The following is a 20,058-nucleotide window of genomic DNA, read 5'->3' as shown; positions in this document are numbered from 1 at the left end:
ATCAAAATTCTCCTTCTACACTTCAGAAGTAACCAGAAAATCAGAAATCAAATTAGATTATCAGAAAATCAAAGAGTAAAAAACTGGAAGAGGAAGATGCCAAGGACGGCAGCCTAGATTGGAGAGACGGGGAGAAGAGAAGGGGAGAATAGAAGGGAAGGAGGAGGGGCACGGTTGCACGCCTCCATCCCTTGCGTACGTGCCATGGCCCTATCCAGATCGATTGAAGAAACTTGGATGGTCGACATCTGCCCAATCGACGAGCACCCCCAGCTTCTCCAGCCTGCACGAGCCTGTCAGGCCCTTCTCTTCCATGGAGGTCGCCGCCGTTCTGGTCGACGCCCCACAGGCCGCTGACGCCCTTCCATCCGCCGCCACGCACGCCAGGCCCCCGTCGACAGCCACCGTCGTCTAATCCAGGCCGTCAACACCTGCTTTGACCCGGCCCCTGCTCCCGTCGTCGCTGGCTGCCCCTGCTGACCCGACCCCTGCTCCCCTCGCCGCTTGCTGCCGCTGCTGCCCTCCCGCTGGGCATGAGGCGAGGCGGTGGAGGAGTAGCAGTCGGCTGCGGGGGGCTCCTAGGGCGCAGAAGGAGGAGGTGGGAGGGAGCGCGGCGGCGGATGACGGAGGGAGGAGCGAGGGGCGTGGGGGCTGTGGATCGGGGGTTGGGGCTAGGGTTCGCACTTTCTTCCGTCTGTGCCTTCGATGCCTGTTTCTTTCCTCTCGCCCGACTCGCTCGCTATTCATAGCGAATAAAAGGAGACGTGGCCAGTGCCGCTAGTTGGGCGGCTTAGAGGGTGCTTGGATACGTTTTAGTCGCATGACTAAAAATAGTGGGACTAAAACTTGCTAGCCTCATCTATGCTTGGATACAAATGCTAAATAGACTAAAATCGAGTTAATGAGCATTTATTATCCTCCAAACCCTCCAATCCAGAACTTGCATGTGTTAAAAGAGAGGAATTAAATGAGAGAGAGGACTTATCCACATTTTAGTAGGGTTCCCTTGACTAAAATTTTTTAGTCTCAAGACTAGTTCTAGCCTCTCTTTAGTCACGGGTGAATGGAACTTTAGCCTCTAAAAAAGACTAGTTTTAGTCAGACTAAAAATAGTCCCTTGGATCCAAGCATGCTCTTATCCTTTATATGTTCAATGCCCACGAGGCTCAAGCAATACAATAGACTATTCCACCAAATCCCTCTCTTTCTTCCAACATGGTATCTGTCGCAAGTCGATCCTAAACCCTACCGCCGTCGCTTCCGCACTTGCGCGCCGCCCTCGGGGCGGTCGGCCTCCATGACCACCGCCGGGGGCCGCGCCACCCGTACCTAGGGTTCGTCCGCCGGTCGTGTTGACCGGCTGCCCTAGAGAGTCTTTTCGCGAGCCTTGCTCCGGGGTTTTCTCTCTTCCGCCGGTCATCTTGATCGCGCGGTTTCTTTTTGGTTTTCCGATTTATTCTTGATCGGTTTGCGTCGCCCACCGCCGCCGTCAACCCCGAGCGCCTCTACTCCGACTCCGGCGTGATCAGCCGGCCTCTCCTCCGTCCCGGCGGCCTCGCGTCATGCGGCGGCCCTTCACCGCCGTCGTTCGCGCGATGGCTCGTCCGTCGATCTACGCCGGCCGTCACCGCCCTGCTCCGACTGGGACTCCTGCATCACCCCGACCCGGCGGCCTCGTGCCATGCGGCGGCCAATCATAGCCGCCCTGCCGCTCGCCGCCGCCGGCTTAATCTCGGACTCCGCTGCCACCACGCCTCCACCGAGCGGCGTCCCCGACCTCGCGCGCGATCGGCTTGATCACCCGCTCGCCGCTGCGATCCACCTCATCTACGCCGCGCGACGACCTGGCCCGTCAGTTACGCACGCCTCCGCAGGTCCTGTGAAGATCGTCTCTCCGCCGATCCGCGCGCCCCTCCGCCGATCGAGCAACGGGCTGCCGCTGCGTCGCCCCGTCGGGCCGCAGCGCCGCCGCCCTGTGGTTCTTCTCCCAGTTGCACCGACCCGCGTCACCGCTGCGTCGCCCCTTCGGGCCATAATGCCGCGGCCCGCGGTCTACCGCCGCCCCGAGGTCGTCCGCTCCAGGTCGTCCCCGTGGCTGCACCGACCCTCGCGCCGCCGCTGCGTCGCCCCGTCGGGCCGTAGCGAGCGTGGCACGCGGTCCACACCGTCGTCTCGATGCCGTCCACGAGGTTGCACCACACCGCGCTCCGCGTTGCGCCGCCCCTTCGGGCTGTAGCACCGCGGCCCGCGGTCCCTGCGACCGTCCGGAGGTCTTCCGTCGTCGCCCTGACCTGCCCGCCGCCGCTGCGTCGCCCCTACGGGCCGTAGCGCTGCGGCCCGCGGTCCACTGCCGTCCCCGCTCTTCGACTTCCTGTGGCATGCGCCGCACCACCTCCTTTGGCGCGGGAACGCCATCGTCCGCGCCGGTCTTCGTCACGCTGTCAGGGTTCTTCGCCTACTTCGAGCATCGCCGCCGCGCTCATAACCTAACCGCCGCCGCCGCCGTCAGGCCGCCGCCGCCGCTCTTCTTCGACCGCCGTCGCCGCTACCCTGGTAGCCGCCGCCGCCGCCCATCCACCCCGTCCGTTTTCATCCAGCACCAGCCCGTCGCCAGCGTCGCCGTCATCTACCCCGACCGCTTCATCTACTCCGACAACCGCGGGCGACATTGGCCCCGCGCCGATTGGCGCCGCAATCGTCGTCGAGTCCTTCTCTGTTGGCCTCTCCGATTTCTTTGACATGGCGTACAGCTTGTGCAGGTCCCAGTCTATGCATGCCCGGTGCTGGCAACACCGCCGCGTGACTTCGTCCACGACGTGTCCCCGGGCCTGGCAAGCATGGTGCGGCACTTCGTCAACTTCGTCTTCGTCCGTCTACGCATTCCCGGTGCTGGCAACACCAGTGCATGCCTTCGTCCATGATGTGTCCCCAGACTTGGCAAACCCGCCGCGACGCGTCGTCAACAACATTATCTTCCTGGCGCACCCCTACTTCGACACCACTGCGCCCATGCTAACTCGGCGCCCCCTTGCGCCCGCGGCTCCACGGCGACTTCCTCGACACCGGCCACCCGGACTCGACATCGACCACGGCATTCTTCGCACGGCTACCTCGACCGCGGCTTCACCACCCACGCTCTCGGCTACCTCGACAAACGGCACAAAGGGCTATCGCCTTGCTTGAGCAACCTCGTCGGTTGCCACTCCAGCCACGACTCCGCGATGCGTCGACTGTTACGACTGTGGGGGGGTGTCCGTCGGCTTGCCTTCGGATTCTTCTCCAGTCTCACCGTCTGCGTCGCTACCGTTGTGACTGCGGGGGGATGTTGAGTATAATGTTTATTAGGAAAGACGAGATAGACTAGGATTTGTTCTGGCTTGTCTTGTACTCCAAGTAGATCATTGTACTCCTATATATATGCCCACGAGGCTCAGGCAATACAATAGACTATTCCACCAAATCCCTCTTTCCTTCCAACAGTCACAATGGGCAAGAACATAAGCTAGTAACTTCACACTTCTCTAGACTATGTTACTACCTCCATAGTGGGTAGGAACATCTATGTAGTGTCATGCAACGATGTATTTATTAGGTTATAGACTCATTGTTTCTTAGTGTGTGTGATGTTCCGGTAACTTAGCTAGTTACCACAAGCACCTCTCTCTTCATTAAATACGTGCCATATAAGTAAAGTTGTATTGGAGTGTGTGATGTTACTCCTAGGTTCCTCCCCACTGTGACCAGCCTCATGTCCGATCAACGACATAAACATAATTACGACCATATAAATACAGATTGTTCTTTCTTCTCTTCTTCCAGATTTATAGTAAATCAAGGCCAAGAAAAGGAATTACTACACTATTTACTCCTAGTACCAGCCATGCATGCATGCAGACCTTATTTCTACTTGCTGTACATTGCATGGCGATGGCGAACGGCATCACCTGAATTATCGACCGCCGCCGCTTTGCCCTGCAGGCTGCAGTGCACGCGTTCATCTGAATTATCTCATGGAGTCATGGGTCGAAGACGGCGTCGCCGCACTTGCACTTCCACCTGACGGGCTCGTAGTTGGCGCACAGCGGCCCGACTCCGGCGCGGACCTGCACGGCCGTGCACGGCGCGCAGCCGCCGCACCTCCGCTCGCACACGCAGCACGGCGGCCTCGACCCCACCCTGCTCAGCCGCTGCTCCTCCCCTCCTCCTCTCCTGCTCACCTGAACAATCATCAACGGACCAACGCGTCATGCAGCAGCATGCGTACATATATGTCCCGCATGCATCAAGCGGGGAGGTGCTGGAAAAACAGACGGTGAGCTATGAAGAGATGTACCGGCGATGCGCGCGGCTCCTCTGCTCTAGACACGGCGAGCACAAGGAGGCAGCAGGCGAGGAAGAAGAACCAAGCCGCCACGTCCCGCTCCCGCGGCGTGCGCCGCTGCCGCCGAGCCCCGCACATCGCCCGATCACGCGAAGCGAAGCCGGCAGTGAAATGGCAGGCCCAAAGCGTCTCCGACTTTGCTCTGCTCTGCGCTCCTCGCTTCCTCAGAGCACATAGATTCTGGAGCCGGCCGGCGCTCTTCTCCTGCTGCCCCTCCTCTGTTTCTGGGATAAGGTTTCAGCAGCCTGGCTAGGGAATGACTAGCTAGACGCGTGCATGTAAAATGAAATGGCGATGCCACGACCGGCTGCAGGTCGTGAGAGTTATGGGCACGGAAACTAGTCCAGAGATTGCTGCGTGGCTGTGGCCTGTGGGTGTGCATGCATGGGCGGCTGCCGTTTCAGAGTTCGAGCGTGCCGTCGTAGCATCGAAAGGCTACGGGCGTAGGAGTAGAGCGGATTTAGGAAAAGTGCGCAGGCTTTTCTGCTCCTCGGCCTTCCTAGGCTGCAGCGCTGCTGCTGCGTCGCAGCGGGGAGGACTTCGCCTCGCATTAACGGCACATGGTTTTTTGTGGTGTCTGAGTTTGCTCTGCTTCTGCCTCTGCTGTGGATTTCTTCACTGTGCCGGGTGCCGGTAACAGGGTAAAAAAAAAACGGCACTACACTCGTTTACATCTCGCCAGCCATGTACAATGACATCAATCATCTAAGTCACCATTCAAGAAATTCATCAAAGTTAGAATCCCGGAACTGATACTGCTAGTACTACATGGAGATGGAGAGCTTATTCGATCAAGAAAACACGGAAAATAAATTTATTAAAAATATTTTTTTAAATTCGAGAACATTTACAAATACATGGATATTAAAAAAACATGAACTTTTTTATGATATTTGTGAGCTTTTTGTTTGTAAAAACGTGAACATCTAGAAAGAAATGCAACATTTAAAACCACTCTCATGAACGATTGCTGAACATTCTAAACCTTCTCAGAAATTTTAGAACATTTTTAAAATATGAATTTATTGAAAATTATGAATATTAAAAAAACTAGTACATTTTTAGCATTCCGCAAACATATTTTGAAAACTTTGAACATTTTTCTGAAAAAAAGGGAAAGAAAAAAGCTGAAAAGGGGAAAACGAAAACGAAAAAAGGGACCGGAACCTTCTAGATCATTCCCAAAAACGGATTGTTATAGAGCTACAGACCTGCACACTCATACTGCTCTGTGCAATTGGCCGGCACATTGTCATATGTAGCAACAAATACTACCTCTGTATCAAAATATAAGATGATGCAAAACCGTCTTATATTTCGGTAGGTAGGGAGGGTAAATCCTACACTTACGAAAATGAGTTACAAAAGCTTACGTAATGTTACACCTATGTAGGGATTCTTATGTACTTTACGTAATCGCTGATTTGGCCGTTTTTAATTTGTCATTAGTTGGGCGCATGGGCCACCCTAGAAAACAGGGGGCAGTTTGATTACGTAGGTTACGTAACAACTGTTCGTAGGTGTAGCAATTTCATTCCCCCATCCTAGTCACAATTTGCCATGTGGCTAATCACGTAACATTTACGTTAATGGCTTAGTACGTGTAGCAAAGCCCGGGAGGGAGTACAGTAAGCAACGCAAACTTGTAATACTCCCTTCGTTCCTAAATATTTGTCTTTCTACAGATTTCAACAAATGACTACATACGAAAAAAATTGAGTAAATTTACACTCTTAAATATGTCTATATACATCTGTATGTGGTAGTCCATTTAAAATATCTAGAAAGACAAATATTTAGAAACGAAGAGGGAGTTCGCCCTACAGTGCCGGGATGCGTTCTGGAGGCTGCTTGCGCTGCTGGATTCCCTGAGCCTGAGCCTTGGTATTGAGTTTTCTCTGCCTCGGTCAAACGAGACATTTTTTCTATTTAAACAACACTGGGACAGAAGGCGCAGTAAAATGGGGACTGTTCAACTGTGCCAGACGTAGAAACAGGGGCAGTGCTAGTATTGATTCAGTCATGCAGAATAATCAAGCAAAGCAGAAACTATCTACTGTTTCTCCACGACCATCCTAGTGAGAAAAGCCAAGAACTGCTACTGCATGTTGAAGTCCATTTGCTATTCCATCAACAAAATACTGTATGGACAACTGTTACTGCACAAGCAAACATGAGCATAACTAGGCGATTTACGGGGCCAAAGCCAACAGCTTCATCATATCTGACGAGGATGCTAGACTACTACAGTAGTACAGTACTCGTTAAACAGAAAAGAAAGATCTGGCGAGCAGTTTCAGACGGAAAAAATAAAATCAGCTACCAATATGGCAAGAATGAGCCAGGGTGCTCCTAGGCCGACCTGTCAAGTTCCTTGCTGAGGGACGTCGACGATGAGGAAGATGAAAGGGCTGTCGTTCTGGCAAACTCCTCCTTGTCCTCGCTGAAAACCTTCAGGAGCGTATCTTGCAGGTCATGAAACCGAGGAAGATGCATCTCTTCCGAGTGAAGCCAGCTCAGGTTCATCATCCAGGAACTTGTCCAATACAATTGAACAGCTCGGGAAGAAACGTTTGCCGAGTTCAACTGGTATACACATTCAGCTTGCAATTAGTCCAGATACATAAACTTGGTAAAGCATCATTTTATAAATTCCAAAAGGTTCATGCACAAGTGCAGAAGCACGGTGCGGACACACAGGCGAGAGTGATCATTAGCAATTGAACAACCGATTAGTATTATGTATGATTAGTAAAGTGTACTCCCTCCGTCCGGAAATACTTGTCGTAGGAATGGATGTATCTAGATATATTTTAGTTCTAGATACATCCATATTTATTCATTTCTCCGACATGTATTTCCGGACGGAGGGAGTACATATTTGGGTTCACTCTTCACTTCTTAACAGGAGAAGGGGATAAAATCTAGGATTTCAACCTTATCTACACCAGCTAACCATGTCAATATTATTATTGTTTAAAACTAAAGATAATGTAGAAGTGCAGTGGTATACAAATGCAAGCAGCAAGCTGCGCCTCACCTGTTTTGGAGAGGGCTCTCATCCGAGCTAAGTGTTCGTCCTTCATCTTGAAAGGAGCATCATTTAGACCAACGGTTTTCATCTCCGGAGGTGGATTTGTACTTCCAAGGGTAAATTCCAAAGTACCATCCACATTAGCAATGTCCATTGCTACTCTTGCCTCAATTGGAAAAAATAACCTCGCGAAAGCAACTACATGGCATCAAAATAATTGTGTGAAAACACAACTTCTAAGAAAATAAAAGAAGTAACACATTGGCTAGTTGCCCAGGGAGAGCTTCACTCCACATGCAAAACATCACCAACTATAACCATAGCAAAGAACTAATTTTGAACACTCGTACACCATATGTAGATGAATATTACCTCGGTTTTCAAGGTACAATAACTTCCCAAGAAGACAGTCACCAGCCAATGCAAGAGAAACCGACGCTTCTCCAAGTTGTGGATCCCTTCTTTCAGCTTGCTCCAGTATCTCAATGCATAATTTATCCTTGGGAGACGGCTTTCCTGCTTCAGTAGTCCCAAAATAATCCCCATGTTTTGTGAGTCTCTTTGAGATTTGAACTGCTTTTCTTCCATCAAGTGTAAAATCGGAAGGCCGAGCACCTTTGGTTAAAAGGGAGACAATGATTTTAGGATCCTTCCGTCTGGCGGCAATGTGAAGAACAGTGTAACCTCTTGGGTTTCTGAGACTAACATCTGCAAGTGCGATGTCCAGAAGTTCTGTTGTAATTTTTGAGTCACAGTGTTCTACAGCATAATGGAGCGCAAATGCATCATCAAGATTGGTCTGCCCTTTCTTGATCAGAATCCTTACTAGCTCCACATCATTGGAATCAAGAGCTCTGAGTATCCTTCTTACATGTTTGTTAGGAAAGCCCATGTCCTCGGATGAAGCTAATCCAAAACTTAGCCGTAAGTCAGTAATTTGCTTAACAACATCTGGAGGCAATACTTTCTCAAGAGTAATCATGTCAAGATTTGACTGGACTACCATCTCAAGGCATCTCTCGAGCAGTTTCCAGCAAGATTTTTTGCATAAGTTTGCAATAGACAAGATCAGTGGAAGGTTATCCACTTCAACCTTATGAAGGACATCAAAGAGATCCCGCTGCATGCAAAGAGGAGAATTATTGTCTTCTTAGTAGGTGAAACTTTAGCTACGATAGAAGAACATTACTCAGGTAATTACATTCTATGACGATAGTGGGACAGCCTTAGTGAGTAATACTCCCTTCGTCCCAAAATAAGTGTCTTAACTTTTTACTAACTTTAGTATAAAGTTGTACTAAAGTTGACACACTTATTTGAGATGGGGGAAGTAGTACAACCTACATCCATATCTAGACAAATCTAAGACAAGTAATTTGGGATGGAAGGAGTAGTATAGAACAAAGCAATATTGCAATCTGATGTCTCAGATAGTGAAAGCTTGTTTTGAAGATTCATAGAGTTAAAATAAGGAACTTTCCGAATGGAGGAAGTATATCTCAAATACACTTGGCCTCTACAACAACATGATATCAAGAGCTAGTTGAGAAATCAAGGATGCACAAACCCAAAGTATTACACAAAAGAAAAAGGAAAAGGATCCGCAGATCAAGGCAAGGCAAACTATCCGCTGCAGCAAAACATCAAAGACCATCACACCATCGTTGGCAACACCCAAACTACGAGTAAAGTACCCAACAATGATACCTTATGCAACCACTTCCTACCATGGAGAAGGGAACGAAGCATAAGCGAACGAAGGATGCACAAACCCAAGTGGTCGTCACCGCATCCTTCCTAACTGAGCATGGTCGTCACCGCCTATGTGGTAGGATGCGGTGAAAACTTATGATCCGGCCTTGTTGAAGGCATTATCTGCAGATTGCTTGTTTTGAAGATTCACAGTTATCATCCGGTTTTTTGTGTGTCTATGTTGCATTGACTTACATTTCTTTAGTATATAAAATAATTACTCAGTATGATTTGATCTTATAACTTTGTTAAAACATCACATCTCAGTTAGTTTTCTTCGATTATTTTGTGTGAATCATTTCTCGACTAATCTTTTCTTTTGCCAATCACCTCTTAGTCACTCCCACCATAGCTTGTTGGGTTTTATCCTGCCCATCTAGTTTTGATAAATTGGTATCAGAGCCATAGTCTCTGAATCTTTAACTAGTTTAGCACGTTGCATTAAAGGTGTGATAGCGGCATTCTGACCATTGGCAAAAGGGAAAGGGAGATGCAGACCTGGAAGAGGCTGGTCAGCTCGGGGACCTGGAAGGTGAAGGCAACAAAGAGAACCTGCACCTTGAAGGAGACGGTGGGGTGGCAGCCGAGGTGCGCACAACCGTTCTCGTCGGCACATATGTACGCCGACTCGGGAAGGTCTCCGACACAGCCACTGTACAGGTACAAGAGTACCAGTAACAGCGCATCATACTCGACCTTCACTTCCTTGCCTAGAAATTCTTGGAGGTCCATCCTGTTGCCCTCCGCACTGCCCCCAGATGCACCATAATGATTGTTGTGGCGGGCAAAGATCGCACGAAGGTAGGGACTCCGCATGGAGAGCATGTAGGGGTCCACATGAAGTTCAGTACCAGCGGGAGAGCCTGGGACAACGATGCGGACGATGGATGCCTGTGGAGAAATGTGTTCTGCATGCAACAACACCAAGTGCAACCCCATAGGAAACAGAATTAAAAAAAATCTTCAGCAACAATAAACAACTTGTAGATGAAGATTACCTCCGTTTTTCAGGTACAACAACAAGTTTCCACATAGACAGTCACCAGCAATTGCAAGAGAGACCAATGCTAGATCCTGTCTATCAGCTTCCTCCGAAATCTCAATACATAGTGTATTTTTTGGATGTGGTTTTCCTTGTTCACTAACCCCATTTGAAGTCTGACAGTTAGAAGGGAGAAGATATATAAGAGCTCTTTTAAGATGGTGCTAAACCGATATGAGTAACATCTCATGACTGATCCGTAATATTACTATTACCTCTTGTGGGGTAAGAAGTTGTCAATGATTATGTGAGGCTAGTATGGACTTTTCACTTCCATAAATAAGGAAATAAATTATGGAGCCATTAAAACATAAAGGCAAGGAAGGGTATAAAAAAAATACACATGTAAGCTAGCTATATTTTCCTTTTAACGAATATACATAGCACAAATGAAAATCTCATCTTGGAAAGAGAAATCACTAAATATATCCAGAATGTTTCCTATTTATTTTATTGTACTTACCATATTTTAATAGTCAAAATTGCCCTCCATTAATCGATGGCTAGGATTAAATCACCTCTTACCAAGGTAAAAGGGAGAGTCTTAAAACTTCTCAAAAGATAAATACAGCTTTGACATCGAAAATCTAAAATGCACAACTCTGACTACTAGTTTATGTTGAAATATATTTATAAACCCAAAAGAAATTATACATCGTGGAAGTATGTTCTAAGACAAGTTTGTTCGTGTGACTTTCAAGCAGTATTTAAGTTCTTAATGATAGAATCCGGCCGGGTTTACAAGACACATTTTGTTTGTCCTAAGTCAAAACTTGTTAACGAAGTTTTTCTCGATAAATCTAGCCAAACTTATAAAAGTTTAACTTAGGACAAATGAATCGTGCCTTTTTAATGGATAAAACAAATTGTGCTTGTAAATCTTACCAGAGGGAGTAATAGATTTTTTTAATTATTTGCATGACAAAGTAGAGGGAGCAACATCCATTGTGATTAGTGAGGATCACTTCTGTACGTATATGATTAGCCTTTTACAAACTTATATCCTAACATGAAGACGTAACGTAAGGTTGCTACTGATATATTCAAACTTACTTCCTTATGTTGTACTACATGCTTAACGACCTTTGTATTCGAATTTTATTGAGCAATAGCTTTTCATATTTCCAGTAACTTATTACTAAATCAGTATCTACCTGGACCATAGTAACCATTTTTATTTTATTAGTAAATTTAATGTCTATCACAACATTCTTTAACAATACATCGCTTGTTCTGGTTGTACATTTGGGGAGCAATTTAATGTGTATCTACCTGGACCGTAATAACCATTTTTAGTACATTTCTTCATATTGATATTGCCTTCATCAACGTTGTACAAAGATACATAAAAGTAGTCCTTGTTGAAGTAAGACAGGTACCAAAAGTCAAAATTAGCTAATTGATTTGAGATTTTCTTAGGAAAAGCAATCCTAGCAATACCAAAATGCGAACTACATATGACCAAAGACAACATGATACAACGAGTGAAACAGGTGACCACCTACAGCTACATATGTGCCTAGGGCTTCAACTCTTACGGGGACCTAATAAAAGGCTCTAAAAGTTTCAGCAGACAAGATAGTTCTTTTTCTTTTTGTGAAGAGTGATAAAGCCCTCGGCCTCTGCATTGAGTGATGTACACAGCCTACCAGCCAACATTGTTGATGGCCAACAGCTATAATCTGCTTGCTATTCTCGATAATTAATGGATTTTGTAGTGATGCTTTGTAGCTGTTCAATGGGGAGAATGAGAGTTCTACCATTGAACTGAATGACTCCTTTGATGAGACCAGCATGCGTTTTGTGCGGCGCATCCAGGAGTCTGAGGTGAAGGAGGCTTTAAAAAGGATGAAAGGAGGCAAGGCGATGGGCCCTGATTGTATCCCCATTGAGGTGTGGAAAGGTCTCGGGGACATAGCGATAGTATGGCTAACCAAGCTTTTCAACCTCATTTTTCGGGCAAACAAGATGCCAGAAGAATGGAGACGGAGTATATTAGTACCAATCTTCAAGAACAAGGGGGATGTTCAGAGTTGTACTAATTACCGTGGAATTAAGCTGATGAGCCATACAATGAAGCTATGGGAGAGAGTCATTGAGCACCACTTAAGAAGAATGACAAGCGTGACCAAAAATCAGTTTGGTTTCATGCCTGGGAGGTCGACCATGGAAGCCATTTTCTTGGTACGACAACTTATGGAGAGATATAGGGAGCATAAGAAGGACTTGCATATGGTGTTCATTGACTTGGAGAAGGCCTATGATAAGATACCGCGGAATGTCATGTGGTGGGCCTTGGAGAAACACAAAGTCCCAGCAAAGTACATTACCCTCATCAAGGACATGTACAATAATGTTGTGACAAGTGTTCGAACAAGTGATGTCGACACCGATGACTTCCCGATTAAGATAGGACTGCATCAGGGGTCAGCTTTGAGCCCTTATCTTTTTGCATTGGTGATGGATGAGGTCACAAGGGGTATACAAGGAGATATCCCATGGTGTATGCTCTTTGCGGATGATGTGGTGCTAGTTGACGATAGTCGGACGGGGGTAAATAGGAAGTTAGAGTTATGGAGACAAACCTTGGAATCGAAAGGGTTTAGGCTTAGTAGAACTAAAACCGAGTACATGATGTGCGGTTTCAGTACTACTAGCTGGGAGGAGGAGGAGGTTAGCCTTGATGGCTAGGTGGTACCTCGGAAGGACACCTTTCGGTATTTGGGGTCAATGTTGCAGGAGGATGGGGGTATTGATGAAGATGTGAACCATCGAATCAAAGCCGGATGGATGAAGTGGCGCCAAGCTTCTGGCATTCTCTATGACAAGAGAGTGCCACAAAAGCTAAAAGGCAAGTTCTACAGGACGGCGGTTCGACCCGCAATGTTGTATGGCGCGGAGTGTTGGCCGACTAAAAGGCGACATGTTCAACAGTTAGGTGTGGCGGAGATGCGTATGTTGAGATGGATGTGTGGCCACACGAGGAAGGATCGAGTCCGGAATGATGATATACGAGATAGAGTTGGGGTAACACCAATTGAGGAGAAGCTTGTCCAACATCGTTTGAGATGGTTTGGGCATATTCAGCGCAGGCCTCCAGAAGCTCCAGTGCATAGCGGACGGCTAAAGCGTGCGGAGAATGTCAAGAGAGGGCGGGGTCGACCGATTTTGACATGGGAGGAGTCCCTTAAGAGAGACCTGAAGGATTGGAGTATCGACAAAGAGCTAGCTATGGACAGGGGTGCGTGGAAGCTTGCTATCCATGTGCCAGAGCCATGAGTTGGTTGCGAGATCTTATGGGTTTCACCTCTAGCCTACCCCAACTTGTTTGGGACTAAAGGCTTTGTTGTTGTTGTTGTTGTTGTAGTGATGCTTTGTAGTGTTTCTAACATTGTAGAGACATATATCAAAATACAAAGGTTTATGCACTTAGGGGGTTATGAATTATGATGACATCTCTTTTTAAAAGAACAAGAAAGAGTAACAGATAGTCAGATAGTACATGTTCCACAAATGCATTCCCCTTGAATGATTGTACCTGATGTGCTGATGACGTTGCCTCATTGCTAATCCTACAATCTGAAATTTCTAGTCCTTTAAGCATCTTGATAATTTTTGCTGTTGTAGGCCTTTTGGAGCACTCAGGATTAACGCAGATTAGACCTATTTGGATGCATCGTTTTATTTGTTGGCAATCTACTTCTATCTTTGTGTACCCCTGTGCTTTCTCCAGTGTGTTTCTCCATTTTTTAAGTGCCTGTGAAATCAGAACAAGATTCAGAATGCCGGTAATGCAAAGATAAAATGTAACATGGTCTCCTAAAATGGAATCAAACTGAGAAAGCTGAAACAGAATTCCCATACAAGCTCAATAAAGCCATCGGAAGATGTTCCAGCAACACTTGGGTAGTCCCTTTGTCCCGTTATTAGCTCCATGATTATCACACCCAAACTAAATATGTCTGTCTTAGGTGTGATTGTACCTTCATCGATGTATTCTGGTGCCATGTAGCCTCTGCATGCACATCATGCATAAATATTGTGGTGCTGAAGAGACTAGAAAAACAAATTTTGCCGATGAATTGGAAGAAAGGGACTATAAAGAGGCACTAAACTTACAATGTACCAAAACGATTTGGAGTGAACATAGTTTGATATTGATCAAGCAGTTTTGACAGCCCAAAATCTGTAAGTTTTGGTGCCAAATTGTTATCAAGCAATACGTTCGCAGGCTTAAGGTCCAAGTGAAGAACAGACTTGTCAATTTGCTCATGAAGGTAGTGCAAACCATTGCAAATCCCCTCAATTATTTTGTAGCACGTGTGCCAATCAAGTTGGGAAGATCCATCTGCATTTGGTACCAAAAAGAGAGCATTTGTCAGATGTTATCTGAAAGTCTATTGTTGCTTTTTTGCGGGTGAAAAATCTATTGTTGTTGTGGACATGGGTCCACTAGGAGGTTGTGGGTAAGGAGTCCATGAAAGAGAAGAATATTAGTAATAGTTTAGAAAAAAAATGTATTCCCTCGGCCCCATAATATAAAACGTTCTCGCAAGCTAATAGGATTATGAAAATGTTATGTACGATAGTGCATGGCCCACCTAGGGCCAAGTTAGTTACGACATCTACAGTGTATGAAAAAAACTGCCCATAAGCAAAAAGGCACTCTTATGGACTGTCCATATACACGGTAGGGGTTGTCCACAAAGAAAAAAAAGGGCATCTCCAGCGCACACCTCTAAAACAACGTCAAGATGACACTCTACCGCTGAGTTATGTCCCTTCCCCATCCCATCGAGAAAGAGAATTAACGAGTCCTAAGGCAAAGGGGCGAGAAACTCGAGGCCACTCTTCCTCCAGTCTTTTTTTAGAACTCCTCCAGGCTTTCTTTCCACACTATTATGTAGTTAAATAACGTTACGACCTAAGATAATAAGCTCATGAGCTTGGTCTTACTTCACCCTAAACGAAAGAAGACTTCCATATCCAAGTTTAGCTCAGATCGTATCCGTCCGCAGACGCACACGGTAGTCTCCACAGACAATGATACGGGAGCCGGCCATCCAAATCATGCCCGCATACCTTTCAATCCGATTTGAACAAACCGGACAAATTACATGCAAACCGGATTATTTTCATCTAAACAAGACAAAAATCATTACATTTCCGACATATTTCAACTAAATTATAGCAAACTAGGTTATTCTAACCTAGTCTAAATGATCGCCGTCCATGGCGGCACCCATTTCCCATGACATGTCTTCCCCATGTCTGGAAGCAAGCTCATCGGCCGGCCCCGAGCCCCGAGAAGTGAAGCTTCAATGGGAGGGGAAGAGTAGTGGCCTCCTCTAAGCTCCAGGCAAGCTCTAAGCTCCAGGCAAGCTCACCGGCTGTGAGGCCCGGCAAGACGTTGGTGGTGGCCTTCCTGGAACTCAAGCGGCGGCGTCCCCCCAATGTTGTACTTTTCCTCGTTGTAGACGGCGGTGAACATGGACGCGGTGTCCTCGTTGTCATGGCGGAGGGGCGCAAAAGGTGGTGGAGGAATAGCCGACGTGGAGCTGATGACGTCCTCGGTCTCGTTATCCAATTCCTCAGCCGCTGCATCGATGGCTACGAACATGGCGTCTCTCTCCGCCAAAGGACGCGTAGCCACCATCACTCGTGGTGGATCTCGTAGGCTCTACGGTAAGACAGGATCAGCGTGTGCTGGTCATCCAGGAGCATTGGACTGTCCACCACTATGGTCGTGACGGCATTTTCGTTTGTATGGTCACCTGCGATTTCTTTCTCCGTGAGTTGGTGCTCGTCGAGGAGCCGTAGGTTGTACCTTTGGTCCTGTGGTGCCTTCCAGAATGCCTTCTCCTGCTCTTCCCTCTCATATCAGTGTAGTGCGCCCGCGCGTGCCCCAACGTGATGTCAACCGGCAAGGGTGGTGGCGCCAACTCATCAGCGTCCTGGAGAGCTACCCGGCAAGCTAGCCTATATCTGGCTAGCTCGGTGGGCCTACCAACCGGAGCAGTGCCTACATCTCCTACTTCTGTTCGGTGGAGAGGCTGCCCCACAGTGCTTTCGAGCTAGAGGCCATGGCAGGCATGGTGCAAAGAGGAGATAGGGAGCAGAGGTGTGGTGCGGATCTTGTCGAGGGCCTGGCCACGTATAAATAGAGGGTGCCGGCCAGGCCAACCGCGCCATGTATTAATGCCGGCAGGCGGACGGACGGGTGGCGTTTCCATGCGGGCACCAGAGTTGGTTTCTCGGCAACCGCACTTGTTTAATGTCAGCAGGCAGACGGACTGGTTGCATGAGGAGAGAAGGCGCGTACAACAAGACTGTGGCGCGGGCGGCGTTCTCGGCCAATGTGCCGCTTCAATACCGGCTCCATTAAGAGCTCACATCCGCTCTGATACGCCATCAATACTACACTAGCACTCTGGAGTGGCGCCGACTGGCATGAATGTGCGGCAACCGCTTCGAGCGGGAGAGGGCGCGGCGAGGGAGAGGGTTTTGGGTGGGAGGTGGGACCAGGTTGTGCGGACGCCGCAAAGCTCGCTGGTTTGCCTCCAGTTTGTAGGAAAACGAACATCTGTACCGGTCCATGGACTGATGGGTTACGCGTTGGATGGCAAATCACGTCCGGACCGCCCGGTCCAAACGGATGCGAGCGGTTTGAGGGTCTACGTTGGAAATGCGGGTAGCCCTTAAGCTTATGAGTAGTCCACCAACACTAGAATAATATTATCTACTCTCTCTATTCTTTAATATAAGACCTTTTAGCTATTTCAAAATATTAACTACATACATACTAAAATGAATAAACATACATACTAAAATATGTCTAGATATATACGAATCAAGAAAAAATTAGAAGTTCTTATATTAGGGAATGGAAGGAGTAGTATATAGTATATATATAGCAAGTAAAGTATAGGTAAAAACGAATTTCAGTCGAGTTGGTTATTCTTGACCCAATATACGTTGTGGTGCATTTAGTTGCCTTATGGATTAGTATGCGGGTCCCATCATAAGGGCAAGTTGGCCATATACATAGATGGCGCCCTTATAGGATCCCCGTGATCTCTTGGTTCGAAAAGTTTACTATTAATATAGAAATATACTCCCTCCGTTCATAAATATAAGATGTTTTGGATATCTTAATAAGGACTATATATACACTAAAATAAGTGAACAAATACACTAAAACGTGTGTATATATATTCAGTTCAGAAAAAAGTTAGAACATCTTATTTCTGAACGGAGGGAGTATCTCATAGCTTCAACCTTAAGATAATTAGAGATGAGACATATGATTTGTTATTTTGATTGAATTATTAGGCCTCTATGCAAAGAGAATCTCTTATGATGAATAAAACAAGCAAGAATCAGAAGAATAAATCTACTATCTGGACCAGGGGCAAGAGCACTTCCCCTACCTCCCTGCAACTTTAGTACACCACTGGAAGAGTCCAAATGTATTAGGAAGATCCACATAGCCCAATCATATTAGGAGGGATCACAGACCCGAGCATCAATTGCATAAGGATAATATGTTTTTTACTTTGAGTCAAGCAAGAATAATTAATCTAATCCCCTACAGCCATGACGATGGGCTCTCCTCCGCAAGGTAATTATCCCATTGTGTCTTCCTTCACAGCAACTTGTTTGCTCTAGAAAACATTTTTTTTTTGCTCTAGAAAACATATGAAAGGACTATAAACTCCTATTGTGTGTTATCCTTTATTGTTCATAGATAGATATTAGCACCACATGTCAATCTGTTAGAACATTAGTAGTACTCCCTCCATCCGGGTTTATTAGGCTTCTTAGCATCACAAACATCTCCCTTTTGGGGATGGCTATTCCGCGCGCGCTCGTTCCAACGCCCGATTTCGGACAGCAGTCTAAACAAAGTCAAGTTTCCTTAAACAAATCTGGGTGAGGGTTAATTAAATGACGCAGCGGGCCCCCCACCGGTTGAAATCACGGGGCCAGAGAGATTTATGGTAGGAGACAGTGGGCCCCATCAACTGATTTCACGGAGCCAGACTTTTGACTTGGTTCATCAATCCCACCTGGTGGGTCCTACTTCCTTCGCTGATGTTGCCGTAAGAAAAGATTCGCTCGCTGCAGCGATCGACCGCGAAAGAGTCGTTTCGGTCCCTTTTTATAAGGCCTCGCTTTGGAAAGATGCATGCATGCAACAATTTCATTGGTTGCATTGAAAGCCATTGTTGTTGGTGTCATGACTAGGAAATTAATACACTTCATGCTTGCTTTTTCATTGGCTGCATGCATGTGAGGGAGTGCATTGGGAGTGGAATGGAAAAATTAATGTGAGCAAATTACTATGTGTCTTGGTCTAAGAGAAGTTGTCTTTAGGCCTAATAAACCCGGATGGAGGTAGTATATGTGAATAAAATTCAGCAGTTAGGAGCTACGCTCAATCCACGCAAACTACATTCATGGAGGAACGCGAAAAACTTAGAAGCAATACATGTCCTATATTGAATTATCATACCTGAAATATAACCATCAAGGCTACCTTTAGGGAGATACTCCAAGCAAAGTAACATTTCTGGCCTCTCACCAAAAACATTTTCCCCTTTGTATTCTAAAATAAATTTCTTTGTTTCATAGCAATAGCCCGTAAGTCGCACAATATTTGGGTGCCTAAGCCTCATAAGATGATGAACCTCATTCTCAAATAAACTCTGAGCGCCCACCATTGATGGCATAAGCCTCTTCACTGCGATTATCTCCCCACTTTGCTCCACACCCTGTTTTAAAATCTCGTTGTTGGTATGCTAGGTACATATATATTTGAAAGATTAAATGGGCATGCCGTAACCTTACCTTATATACAAAGCCAGTACCGCCTTTACCAAGTAATCGCTCATCAGAGAAGTTGTTTGTGATCTTTTCCAGATGATTCAATGATACAGCTTGTGCTTCTGAACTTTGATCCTGTAGTTGGCTCTCCAGGTTATCATGTTTGCGGCGTTTGTTGGACTTCCCGTGCATTTTTTATATTTCCTAAATACACTTCCAAGAGATAGCAAGCATCTGTTGGATATACAGTGCCCTCAATAAGTCGTGGATCCAAAACAAGATAACTGTAAAAGGGAACCCAAAAAAGTAGTTTCAGAACCGAATTAGCGGCAACCTCTTTAGAACCACGACCAATCGATCCATCTGATTAGAGGTTTAAACGCGATCTATCATCATCCAGTAACTCACATGAGGATTCACACGGCTGAAGAACGGCCGGAAGAAAACCAAGAGAATAAAAGGAGAATAGCACACCATGGGGGATGTATCGTCGCCGTTACCTGGAGTCGCGGCTGCCGTCGCTGCTGCCTCGTGCTGCCACACCACCGTCCGCGGAGTCGCTTCTTGGTCGAAACTGCGGGGCGGTGCTCGAATCTTGCAGTGGCGCGGTGGGAAGTGGGGAATGCAGGACGCGGCTTTCTCTCTTTGACTTGGGGGAATCATTACGTAAGAGCATCTCCACCGGTTCTGTAAAATAACTATGGTTTAAAAAAAGTTGGGCAAAAAGAGCTCGTCAACAGTTCCGCGAACGCGTAATTTTTTTACAGTATCTCGTATAATCTCCGCAAGTTCGAGTAAATTGCGAAAAACACCACAATTAGAGACTCTAATTTGAAAACCCCCCCAAAACACCACATTTCGTTTTTTGAAGAAAAAAAACACCACAATTGTACTGATAGTTTTCAGACAACACTGGGGCCCTCAGCCTGGCTCGCGGAAATTGCGGACGCGGCGGCGACGACAGATCCGGCAGTACGAGCTGCTCCTACTCTTCCATTTGGCCACCATCTGGTCGTACTTAAA

The 20,058-nt window shown here is 46.8% G+C and overlaps 1 pseudogene; it reads right to left on the bottom strand.

Annotated features, from left to right (window-relative positions):
• Positions 1-6,483: 6,483 nt before the first annotated feature.
• LOC119275052 lies at positions 6,484-19,673 on the bottom strand (annotated as a pseudogene).
• Between the last annotated feature and the right edge of the window lie 385 nt (positions 19,674-20,058).

Source organism: Triticum dicoccoides, chromosome 3B (genome assembly GCF_002162155.2).
Source record: "Triticum dicoccoides isolate Atlit2015 ecotype Zavitan chromosome 3B, WEW_v2.0, whole genome shotgun sequence".
In the NCBI taxonomy this organism is placed as follows: Eukaryota; Viridiplantae; Streptophyta; class Magnoliopsida; order Poales; family Poaceae; genus Triticum; species Triticum dicoccoides.
This window is presented reverse-complemented; position numbering and strand designations above follow the sequence as displayed.